The following is a 13,443-nucleotide window of genomic DNA, read 5'->3' as shown; positions in this document are numbered from 1 at the left end:
GGTGCTTCTTTTCCCTCCTGCTTTACTTTATCCGGGCCAACTCAGTCTCTTAGTGTCTCTTCCACCTCAGTTTGGTTGGTAGTTCTATACTTTGTCAATTTATTAGCAATGTGAATGCCATTCAAAATCACCATCACCACAAGGTGCTTAACTTTCACCTGAATATCTATAATTTCCAACGGGTGAAAACAGTTAAAAGTACTACTCAGGTAAGAATTTTTAGACAAGAAAAACAGCATCAATTGAAGGGATTTACATAAAAGGAAAAAATGCGAAAAAAATCTGGAAAACATAATGTTATACAGGAAGTGGCAGAGCTATTTTAAATCACAAAAGAATGGGGTAAAGAACTCCCAAAGGAAGACACAATGCCTAATCTACAATTTTATTTTAGACTAATATGCCAGACAGGGTTCACACAATGTTCTTAGATATGTTATAAATAAAAATGCATGTTTCATTCATAGTATCAGAAACTGCTTTGGCTCTATTTTTTTTTTAATTTACTTTTGGCTGCGTTGTTGCGGCACACGGGCATCTCATTGCAGTGGCTTCTCTTGTTGTGGAGCACGGGCTCTAGGTGCTCGGGCGTCGGTAGTTGTGGCACGTGAGCTCAGCAGTTGTGGCATGTGGGCTCTAGAGCACAACAGGCTCAGTAGTTGTGGCGCACAGGCTTAGTTGCTCCGCTGCATGTGGGATCTTCCCGGCCCAGGGCTCAAACCCACGTCCCATGCACTGGCAGGTGGATTCTTAACCACTGTGCCAACAGGGAAGCCCCATGCTCTATTTTTTAACTGTATCACTGTAAAATAATTCTTTTCCCCTTAAAACCAATTTTTATACTTCAAAGACTATCACAATGGAAAACAGTGAGAACTACTTTAAACAAGTGCATTTTGAACCACAACATTTGACAGTACCACGACTGGTTGAAATAACCCAGAAGTCTATACAATTTCTTTTCTCTCTCTTTTTTTTTTTTTTTGGCTGCGCCACAGGGCTTGCAGGATCTTAGTTCCCTGACTAGGGATTGAACCCAGGCCCCCTGCAGTGGAAGCACAGAGTCCTAACCACTGGACCACCAGGGAATTCACTACAATTTCAATAAGTGATTACAAATGAAATAAAGCTTGCCAAAAGGTCTAGTTGAAAACCAACCAACAATCAGGAATTATTAAATTGGAGATACATGATGACAAAGGTGATGTACTTGGAAAACCATACTGATGAGACAGTGGATATCACACAGTAACTCCTAAAACTGGGAAGGGAAAGGACAGGACTTCTCATTGAAACTATATTTATGAAGATGACTTTGATGATATATTGTAACATCAGGGATATCATTTATGCGTTATACTGTAAAGAGTCAGGGATAAGAGAATGCCCTGCTTGCTGTTTCTAAATCAATCCTTTACGCTCACTTTGAAAACTACACATTCCCTCATATTTGATTATCTCCTTCAATTTCTAATTAAAATAATTATTATGCCCTTAATGGTAGAATATTATTCCAGGGAACAGGAATGGGGGAAAGAGCCTGCATAAGAACATTATGTGCATTATCTCATGCAATCCTTTCTACAACTCTTGGAGTTAAGTACTATTATGATCTCTATTTTGTGAATGAGGAAATCTGAAGTTTAGAGAAATTAAGTGACTTAGCTGAGGTCACAAGATGATCAAAAGGCAGAGCTAGAACTCAAAACCAGGTGTGTCTGACACTAAAGTGCTTAAACATGTTATGCTGACTCCAACAGGGAGTAGAAAGACCTGATTTCCATTCTAAATACTGGCGAGGACTCCCTGATCAAATGCTGATGGAATCTGGAAAAGGCACAGTCTATGCTGGTCACTGCAATGTGTAAGTGCCCCAGACACTCAATAGGATAGGACCTGCTTATTCAATTACAACTTCGATTTCTATCACCTCAAACCACAATGTTTCTGGCTTTTGCTACTGACATTCTACTCACTTCAACCTCTCAGACAAAAATTCTCTGTCAACATTTAATTTTCTGCCCTTTTGACTTCTTTTGAGAAAAGAACACTTGGCTCGGATCAGTAAATCTGAGTTCTAGTCCTACTTTGGGGGGGTGGGGGCGGATTTAGTCAAGTCACTTAATTTCTCTGAACCTGATAAAGTGGATATTCTACCTGTATTAGTTATATTGATTCAAGATTATCAGCTAAGAGAAAAAGCTCACTAATCTGGATTGACAAAGGTTGAGCTAATCTAAACTACTAAAAAAGTTGTACCTACACAAAATTCAAAATACAGGTGTATTTAAAACAGGTAAAATTTCAGTAAACTGTACAAGTAGAGATCCTTAGAGAACTAAATTAATGAACTTAAAAAGTACAGTACATCAAATGCTTCTATACATACCACGTGTCACACTCTATACTAGGTCTTAAGATATATGGAAACAACAAGGCTAAAGTCTCTGCCTTAAAGGAGTTCACTGCTTAATAAAGGAGAGAGGCACATGTATATAATCACAATATAATTTAAAGTGGGATTGTGGCAGAGACAATGAAGGCCTAACTATGTGTATATGTGTGGCAGGGCAGAGAGAAGACTGGGAGGAATAGGGGGCAAAGGAGAGGTGGAGGAGGTGGGAAGGCCTAAAAGTAACATTTAAAATGAGTCCTGAAGAATGAGCAGAAGTTTACCAGAAAGAGAGAAGTCACTACAGCACGTGCAAAGGGAAAGGAGTGGTGTGAAGGACATAAGTTAGAAATACCATAGGAGTTTAATGTAGGGAATGGGAGGATAGGAGCAGGAAAAGAGAGGAATTACAGATGCAAGCCAGAGTAGACTAGATAACAAAAAACTTTGCCATGGCAAAGGAAGAAATTGGTGGCAAGAGGGCCTGTTAGGAGGCTATGCGCTGAACTACCATAAACAGAGTTTCAGTGAAGCCAAATTAAGGAAGGTTTACTGTATGTATATTCAAAAAAAGAATGTATTTAAACCTCAGACATTCAAAATACTGCCCATTATAATAATGTCCTTCAAGGATCATTGGTTTGACACTGAAGGGACCATGTGGGAGAAAAATATTTAAAACGTTATGATTTTACCTTCAATAAAGGGATATAAAATGAACTGATGGCCAGAGGAATCAGTATTTAATAGCAACAATCCACTGATTACGAAGAAACAAACAACAAACCGCTCTTCCTCATTTTTTTCTAATATCGTAAAAAAAAATCTAATTGTGATAAAAAACACATCATATACATTTATCATCTTAACTATTTTTAAGTGTACAGTTCAGTAGTGTTACGCATATTCACACAGTTGTGCAACAGGTCTCCAGCATTTTTTCACCTTGCAAAACTAACTCTTATACCCATTAAACAACTCCTCACCCTCTCCCTTCGTTTATATATATATTCTTTTCACTCTCCACATCACATTTCTTTAATGAAGATACATCAGCGCCATCTGAGAAGATGTTTAAAAATCAGATTCCTAGACCCTTCTCAAACTTTTAGAATCTGAGGATGAAGCCTGGGAATCTGCATTTTAACAAGTTTCTCAGGTGATTCTTGGCAGGTATTTGGGAACTACAGTACTACTCTATTATCTATTTATCCCTGTAGTTTATGCATAACATATAATTAGGTTCTCCATTTAAAAACCCTTCTAAACTCCTGTGTTCAAGGGGAAATAGCTCATAAACATGTTACAAAGAACATGTCACAATGGCTAAAATCTGTAAAAATACAATCCCTGAAAACAGTATAGAAAGTATAATCACATAGCAACCTCCAAAGGAAATGGGATCAACCCAAGTTTCCATAGTGCTAAAGGTAATAATAATATTCAATTATAAGGTCAGTGCCCCCTCCCCCCACAAGGAGTGTGCAGTCCATCACTTCCCTTCAATTTCATCTGATCATTTAAAAAGTATCCTGAAAATTTAAGCTTCTTTTTCCAATCCTGTAGTTACAAACTGGCAGGAAAAATATTAACCACCAAGTTTGCCACTTTTTAACAGCATGTTATCCACTTCTTTGGCTAAAAAGGGTCAAACTACCCATTAAAGTTCTCTCTAAATTCTGCAAACTAGAGCTGTCAGTATAGTTTTGCTGGCAGGGGCTAGAACTTCTGAGGCATTTTGCTCTCATACCTAAATGCAACAAAGAGAAAAATGGACACATACATATAATTTCACATTCACACTATTACAAGCAAAGTGAAGCAAATCTAAAGTTATTAAGCAGACCATGCAATCTTGGTAGGTCTGCTTTCTTCTCCATAAGGTGAAAGCTCTGACTGATGTGAATGGAAGGGATTAAAATATTGAAAACTCCAGACATTATAACTATTCTTCTTACCTCTAGTTCAAACTATGAAGCCAAAAAACATTTTATAGTTAAAATTAATGTCTCTCTTAAAACAAACGCATTAACGGAAACTCAACCATAAACCAGAGCTGTCAATTCCCATTAGTAATCTTATACAAATAGATTAGTACTAGAACCTGCTTCAACCTTCCATTTTCAGTGAAAGCTCATTTTCTAAAGTCCTACATCGGGGGTTCTCAAAACTTTAACGTACATAAAAACTGCACGGGTGGCTTCTGAAAGGCAGATTCTCTAGCTTTCTCTTCCAAAGATAGGTCAGTTAGGAGTTGGGGTGGGGAGCTGCATCCAAGAATCTGTATTTCCAAAAAGCTGTTCTAGTGATTCTGATGCTGTCCTACTGTAAGTTTACCAAAGGCTGCAAAAAAGTTCAATTATATATTTATAACTCTAAGTTGTAAAATTGAGCGAAAGTCATGTTTTTCCTATATTTTTCTTTTGGATATCAAAAGTAATTTCTGAATAGAGATTAAAAATAAATTTCTTGTATCATCTCTGACCCTAAATACTTGTTATTACTATCTCAATCTCCAACTGCATGATTAAGTATGCAACTTCAAGCCAAAGTACTTACAATTCAAAGTTCTTCAAAGCTTGCCCACTAACTGCAGAATCAACCTAACCTTCAGTAATTCAATCATTCCAGATCCAAACCAGGGGACCACTCAAGATATTTTTTAGAACTAAAGTTATAAGACACTCTGCTTTATAACTGTTCACTAATGCAACTTAAGTTCCCCTGCTCTTTGCCTAAAGTTGTTGGTCTTTGCATAGGTCAACAATAATGTTGTTTTGAACATGAAATAAAGGGAAAAGAGTCTTATGGTCTGGAAAAGTTCTGATTCTTTGAGGGGAATTATTTTCTTAACATAAAAGTAATTGGTCCAGTTGACCTATTATCTTTTATTTTTTAGTGACAGGATAAAGAATGAAAATGACCATCCCTATAAATACTCGTATCTGGTGGTAATAAAACCACCATTTAAAAAGCAGCAGGCATGCTGGTATTATATATTTAGCTGTCAGTACAGTTCATATTTCCCTAATGTGCTGCTGCTTCAGCCAGTGGCCTTACCCTGATCCTTTCCTTAATGCCTCTCATTAATGAGAATTACACAGAGGGTAATTTTCTGTTTGTCACTGTTCTTTTAACTTCCTGATAGTTTACTTCAAGTAACTGAATAGTCTGGACAATGTGTACGCTGTTCACAGGACAAATCTTTTGGCACAAAAAGGCTGATAGAGCTTTAAAAGTATTTGTCTTAAAGACATATGGTAATCATTAGTTAACGGCAAGGTACAGAGAGCAAACCGAGAATAGAAGAAAGAGTGGTCAGTTTGGGGGAACACTACTACCATAGGATGTTCGTGGGAGGAGAGCAAGAGAAAGGCATCACAATACCTTCCTCTCTTGGACATCTACATTGCACATGTTCAGTATATTAAAGCCTCTGAGAAGTTTTGGAGTAAGAACAATGCTTTACCTCAACAATTCCCAATTTTGCTTGACCACAAAATCTTTTACCTTCAATAATTTCTTGAATATGTTCTACTAATACGTTATATTGGGCAAGAAATATAACCTCTCTGAGCCACTGTTTTCCTCATATGCAAAAAAGATATAACAATAAGACAGGTCTACCTATCTCACAAGAGGATTGGCAGGAGAAAATGGGTTGGTATTTGTAAACCTGCTTTGTGAACCATAAGCACTGCTAGTTGTATGTTATCATTACCACCAAGAGTAATAGTGAGTGTAGGAATAGATGTTTCATTCCTAGTGTGGAGAGTCAAAAACAAAGAAACAGGGCTTCCCTGGTGGCGCAGTGGTTGAGAGTCTCCCTGCCGATGCAGGGGACACGGGTTCGTGCCCCGGCCCGGGAAGATCCCACATGCCACGGAGCGGCTGGGCCCGTGAGCCATGGCCGCTGAACCTGCGCGTCCAGAGCCTGTGCTCCGCAACGGGAGGGGCCGCAGCAGTGAGAGGCCCGCGTACCGCAAAAAACAACAACAACAGCAAAAAAAAACAACACAAAGAAACAATGTAAACGGAACAGAATAAAATATTAAATATACTTCCTCCAAAGGTTTTCCATTCTTAAAAGCACAACTGAACTCCAACAATTTGCACAAAAATAATAAGCTGTACAAAGGCACTGCCATCTGCAGGCCATAGAGAATGAATGCTTGCAATGGTTATTTAAAATGAAGTTTCAAACCATCAGGTGCTCCTTCTCATTAGACTTCTAAAGCCTTTCCAAAAAATGTTTATTCTTAGCCTTGGAGCACTGGTAGATGAGGCTCCATTTGCTGAAGTTCTGAAACTGACTGGAGTAAAATAACATTCTCATTTCTTCTCCACACAGGACTGCTGCTTAGAAATGTGAAGAAAATTACCTTAGCCTTCCGTAAATTCTACACTGTGCTCATACAAAGTAATCCCAAGGAATATGGATTTTTCACACAGCCTTTGAGGGAAAAAAACCCTTGAATGGCCTATGCTGATTTTTCTCTCAGTGAGTTAGAGTCAATCTACTCTCTCACACACAAAAACAGAGCTTATGGACATACTGCAAATAGGAACAGACGGTTAACTAATGAATAAGTTAATTCACCAATGCCTCCTTCAAAGTGTGGTGTTTAGAGGCGTGTGCCATTGAACAACCTGCGCCTAGAAAAATTCCTTCCACTGGGCCTTCTCCAGCACAGCCTACAAGGAAAATCACTGTTTCTATGTTTTAGGTTAAAAGACTGTCAGAGGTTTCAAAGAATATCTGGAGAGTGACAGATGAGCTAAAAGAAAGGCAAAGAGATCAGAATGAAGGAAGAAACTGATGTTGAAATATAGCCAAGTGATCGCCAATATTCACAGCGCAAAGCTTGGGCTTTACTGTTTTGGAAAAGTCAACACCAAAGTTAGTTTTCACACCCAGACTGACTCGTACAGAAAACATTAAACCTAGAGTTGTCAAAAGCCAAATCCATCGGCGCTGGCAGAAACATCTTTTTTGAACTGTCCGGTAGCTACCACACCACGATGCTACAAGAAAACTGAGGAGGCACACCGGATGCCCTTGAGCGCAGTCCCTGAAGTTCTCTGGGACTATCCCGCGTTAAGTCAATAACGAGAACAGTTTACAACGAGAAAGCTTACAACATTATTATCCCCGAAGACCCTGGGGCATTTCATGGAATCTGCTATGCCTCAGGGAACAATTTCGTGCACAGAGCTAAACGCAGAAGGAGCACAATTAACCCCATACTCCTAGAGCAGCGTTTCCCAGAGCGTGGAACGCAGAATAATTTCAGGAGGAATCAGGACGCACTGTTTATTTTAATACATAAGTATTTATTTCTTTATGAGCATTAGAAAAATAACTGGCTTTCCATCATACGCTTCGTGATTTACGTTTCCACCTTAAACAAATATATTTAAAAAGAAGAAAAGAGTCAGTTTAAAGAAGAAAAAAGTAACATTTGGTAAATAAACAGCAGTACAATGGGTACACGGACATAAAAGTGCAACGCGAGAGACTGAAACAGGGGAAACGCCGTTCTAAAAAAAGCCCCCGGCGGGTCGTCCGGGTGCGGAAAGTGCCCGGGGTCCAGAGAAAGAGAGCCAGCCGGTTGGGACGCTGGCTCGGTCGCTAGTTGCCAGGGTAACCGCAGGCCCGGTTGCTTTCCCCGTTTTCTGGGCCCGGGTCCGCGTTATAAAACGGGTGTGTGGGGGGAGGGTGTCACATAACAACGAGACGCCTCGAGGATGCTATCAAGGGGCCGCGAGGCGGGCGGCGGCGATGGGGGACAGAGCATTCGGTTCGCCGCCCGGCGCCGCGCGCCCAGCGGAACGCCCGGTGAGGCCGGCCGCCTCGTCCCAGGTTTGAATCCCGACTGCGCCACCGACTCGCTGAGGACCCGCAGGCGAGCGACTTCACGTTTCGAGAAAGGGGCGCGGGGTGTGCAGCCCTAGCCTACAGAGGAGCCCGGAGGACTGTTATCGGCGGGTCGCGCACAGACTGGAAGCGGCAATGCGGCGCTGCCCGCCCGGAGCCCACCTCCAGCCGCTCCGACTGGCCGGGCCTATGCCCGACGGGAGCCAAAGAAGGCCGCGCCCCGCACCGGGCATGCGCAGCCCCGCGCGCACCCGGAGAGGAGCCGAGGCCGCGGCCGCGCGTCGAGCGGGCCCTCCCGCTTCAGCCTCCCCATCCGGCCCCGGCCCCCCTCAACCGCCTGCCCGTCAGCCCCACGCCTCGGCGGACGGCCACCGCTTCCCGGCACTCACCGCTACCAGCGCGGCGGGCTCCCGGCCGCTTCTTCGCCTTAGGCCCGCCGCTGCCGCCTCCGCCTCAGCCCACCTGCCCGCCGTAGGACAAAGGCGCCACCAACCGACCAGCGCGGGCACGAGGCAATGGCGGCCGGGGCGGAGAGTGGGGGCAGAGGGCGCGCACGCAGCGGCAGGCGCGGCAATGTCGCAAGAGCGCGCAGGTTTGCGGCAGGGCTGAGTTGGAGCGTCGATCTCCTTAGCAATGAGGGCGTGGAAGTGGCTCGGGCGGTGGTTGAGAACGCGAGGGGTTGCCTAGTAACGGCGTCCCCGGCTGAGGATGGGTCCCAGTCCTGGTCCCCTCCCCCTAAAGGGCTTCGCCTTTCTTCTGATGTTCAGAGTACTTTCTTTCTTCTCTAACTGTGGAAATAGATCATTTAAATTCTAGAATACCTTGATTTCGTCTTGCATAAAACTCAACACCTATAGATGTGTGTATTGGAGACTAGTATATATATTCCCGTAATCTGCGGATCACAAGGAACAAAGAGAGCAGAGAGGTAGAGAAAATGTTTTATTTAAATTTACATTTAAAGAGGCTGTGTGTCCTATTAGTTTCACTAACAAGAGGCAAAAGGATTCTGGTGATATAGTCACAGGTTCTTTTTGAATTATTTCTTTCTTTCTGGAATATTCATTCAGTGTCAAAAAGAAATTTCCCAGAATGTTGACCGTGAAGCACGTAAAATGTTGTATTGTTCATTTAATCTGTAGAATATATTTGTCACAGGGAATAGAATTTGCTCACACAATTGTAAATACACTCTATTAATCACGCCGATGGCTATGTGAATCAGGTAGGCTTTTTTATTAGTTAGGAAATGCCCCAGACCCCATGGGGTCTAGTTTTTCTCCTTGTGAATAGTTAATGCAAAATAAAAACGGTGGCTGTGAAATTTGAACACTATGGGAAATCAGATTTCTTTGACACCAGCTCATATGCTCCCTCCTTCACTAATTTATTCACTGAATGTTTATTATACACCTACTAGGTGGCCCTATGATTTATTATACACCTACTTGCTAGGCACTATCATAAGCAAAGGCAGACCCATCCCTGCTATCTTGGAGATGCTGTGCAGTGGAGAGATAGAATTAGGCGAATAATCACACTTGTGTACAAACAAAAATAACTGAAGGAAAGAAATAGGGATCCACTCTTTTGTCTAGTCTTTCTCCTTGTGAATAGTACAGGGTGTGTCTGATGCCTATGAGCAGATATGTTTGGCCTTCAGATCCTTCCCATAATTCATCATGGCACCTGGGAAAATGGAAGCTGTGTGTTTTTTTCCGACTCCACTGAGAGGTTCTGAAGGCAGATAGGGACTTCTACTCCCAGGAGTTTCCCCTTTATCCCAGGTTGTTCACTCACTCTAGATGAGAAGGCTCAGGATTTTGTGGATTCACCTGCTTTCCTGATATCCTTTTCTGGGTCAGGTTAAAAACCACACTGACTCAGTTGAGAATCTTCTGTTTCTTTCCTTGATTACGCCTTTTTGATGTTTATGCCATAAAGTTGTACCCTTTTCTTTTTAAAAAAAATTTATTTATTTATTTTTGGCTGCACTGGGTCTTTGTTGCTGCTCGCGGGCTTTCTCTACTTGCGGCGAGCAGGAGCTACTCTTCTTTGCGGTGCACATGCTTCTCATTGCGGTGGATTCTCTTGTTGAGGAGCACGGGCTTCAGTAGTCGTGGCACACAGGCTTAGTTGCTCCACGGCATGTGGGGTCTACCCGGAGCAGGGCTCGAACCCATCTCCCCTGCATTGGCAGGCGGATTCTTAACCAGTGTGCCGCCAGGAAAGTCCAAATTGTACCCTTTTCATTGTCTGGTTGAATTCTCTTAATTTTGGGGGGTATCCTTTAACTTAATTTTTTATTATTGGTTAGATACACAAGGACAGAGATTCTGTGACTCCACTGCATCCTGCTATTTTTACCCACCCAGAAGTTTCACATTATCTCATTTACTCTTCACAACAACTCTATGTGATAGATACTATATATTTTTAAAATTTTATTTTTATTTCTGGGTTCTCTATTCTGTTCTGATACTATATAATTTAGACTTTAAAAATTCCTTAACATTTCAAACATGTGTTAAACTACATAAAATAATATAACACATACCTTTCTACTCACTACTAAGATTCTCCTTCCATTGCCTTCCCCTCTCTTCTAGAGATAATCACTCTCTATACATTTTCAGGTATATTTTGTATTTTTATTATAAAGAAAAAAATATATATTCATAATCTGTATGCTATTGTTTACTGTGTTTAGAGATATATTATGTATCTTTTCACAACTTGCTGGAAACTGGACTAGGTTTTCAAGATTTAACTGTGTTGAAACATATAGCTAGTTTAGTGGTTCTTAAAGTGTGGTCCCTAGACCAGCAAGCAGCAGTAGTAACATTGAGAACTTGTTAGAAATGCAAAAAATTGGCTCCACCCAAGATCCATTGAATCAGAAACTCTAGGGATAGGATCCAGCAATTTGCCCTTTGCCAAGCCCTTCTGGTGATTCTGATGCACCCTAATGTTTGAGAACTACTGCTCTAGATTATGCATTTTTTTGCTGCATAGTATTTTATTGTATGAATCAGTCACAGTTTATGTATCTGTACTAAGGAACACTTAGACTTCTATTACAAGGAGTGCTACATTGAACACATTGGTACATACCTCCTTGTGTATACATGTCATACTTTTCTAGAATACACACTTAAGAGTGGAACTGATGACTTTGTAGTATATCACATCTTGAGCTTTAGGAGGTTTATAGCCAGATTGCTCTCCAAAGAATTGTTAATACATACTTCTGCCAGCAATGTGTAAGTACCATTTCTAGATATCTTTGCCAACTTTTGATATTTTCAGACTTTATTCATTTATTTTTGCTTATGACAATAGGTGTGAAATGATATCTTTGTTGTTTTAGTTTTAACTTTCTTGAATTTAGTGATATGGAGCATCTTTTCTTACAGGCTATCCAGGTTTCTGCCTGTTGATATTTCCAGACCATTTTTCTGACGGGTTTATTTATGTTTTTCTTATTGATCCATAGGAGTTGTTTACATATTCTGGATACTGATCTTGCGTTAGTTAGGTCTTCTTTCTGTAGTTTGTCGATTTACTTTGTTAATGGTATCTCATCATTCAAAAGTTTAAAATTTTAATGTAGTCATATGTTTCAATCTTTCCCTTTACTGTTTGTAGTGTTCAGTGTCTTGTCTGAGGATTCCTTCCCTCTTGTGACGTCATGTAGATATTCTCCTAGGTAAATACTATCAGTATGCCAATCTTACAGGTGAGTCAGTTGAGGCACCGAGAGCTGATATGACTTGCCCAAGGCCACAGAGACTGGAGGTGAGTGACTTGGGCTCTTGACCCCCCGGGTTGCACTGCACTCCACAACTGAGGAGTCTCTTGCCACCCCGTTCTGCTAGTTGTCTCATGAGACCACTTCTCAGCCTTTTTCTATTGATGTGGAGGATGTGCAGAGTTCAGACAGGCTGCAGGTTAAGTGCAATTCTCATTTACTACATCACGGAAACCTCTGGCTCTAGACTTCGTGATTCTTAGAAATATTTTGAAATTTTTCAAATAATTTCAGATTTACAATAGAGTTGCTAAAGTAGGATGAAGAATTCCTGAATGTCCTTCACCCAGATTCCCCAAATGTGGACTGTGGAATCAGACAGTCCCATGTCCACTACTCTGCTTCATCACTTTCTAGCTGGGCAAACTTGAGCTTGTTGTTTAACCTCCCATGTCTCATTATCTTATTTATTTATTTTTTAATGTATTTTATTGAAGTATAGTTGATTTACAATGTTGTGTTAATTTCTACTGCACAGCAAAGTGGCTCAGTTGTATATATATGTGTATATATATATACACACACGTATATATATATATGCATTCTTTTTCGTATCCTTTTCCATTATGGTTTATCACAGACTATTGAATATAGTTCCCTGTGCTACACAGTAGGACCTTGTTGTTTGTCCATTCTGTATATAATAGTTTGCATCCCGTCTCATTTTCTTAATCTGTAAGTTGGGGATAAGAATAGGACGTACCTCGTAAGGTCAGTAAGTTAAATTAAATGAAGTAGCACATATCATGCCTGGCTCACCACGTGGCCTCATCAGCTCATAGATCTCATCTAGGTTTATTTTATGACATTATGGTTTGCACCTTTCTATACATTTGCTTTTGCTAACAGTTTTTAGACCATCCCTAGAAAACAGAGGCCCTTGGCTTTTCATGGCCTACTCTGTTCACAGATGGAATAAATGTCGCTGGAAGCTGGTCAGTGCGTCCTTTTCCCCAGGACATTGGGGTGGCGGTGGAGGGGACTTTATTGTGATGATAATGAGTTCCTGGTGAGCCCAACAGACCTAATACTCCTCAAAGCAAGATTCTGCCAACAAAGCGGATCAGAATGACTTTGCCCCCACTTGGCAAGTGTGTTGTACATTGAAAGAGGCGGCTCCAGAAATGCAGAGCAGTCACCCTAAGGTCCCTCCCAGCCATCAGGGAGTCTGGCCTCCACAACACACCCATTTATGTCAGGATAGCTCTATGCAACTGTGGTAGTCAGAATAATGTCCTCCAAAAGATGTCCACAGCCTAATGTCTGGAACCTGTGGATATGTCACCTTATATGGCACAGGGACTTTGCAGATGTCATTAGACTAAGGATCTTCAGATGGGGAGATAGTCCTCAATTATCCAG

General features: G+C 41.3%; 1 protein-coding gene across 3 annotated transcripts in view; it reads right to left on the bottom strand.

Moving 5' to 3' along the window:
* The window catches only part of NCOA5 (nuclear receptor coactivator 5), a 33,011-nt gene extending 24,242 nt beyond the window's left edge, over nt 1–8,769 (bottom strand). For all 3 annotated transcript variants that reach the window (XM_079945257.1, XM_079945258.1, XM_079945259.1), the window contains exon 1: nt 8,660–8,769. The gene's annotated coding sequence lies outside the window, so the exon portion shown is untranslated. The remainder of the gene's footprint in view (nt 1–8,659) is intronic.
* Nucleotides 8,770–13,443: the final 4,674 nt, after the last annotated feature.

The sequence above is a fragment of the Stenella coeruleoalba genome, assembly GCF_951394435.1.
Source record: "Stenella coeruleoalba genome assembly, chromosome: 15".
Taxonomy (NCBI): domain Eukaryota; kingdom Metazoa; phylum Chordata; class Mammalia; order Artiodactyla; family Delphinidae; genus Stenella; species Stenella coeruleoalba.
Note: the sequence above shows the minus strand (reverse complement) of the source record. Positions and strands in the feature narration are given on the sequence as shown.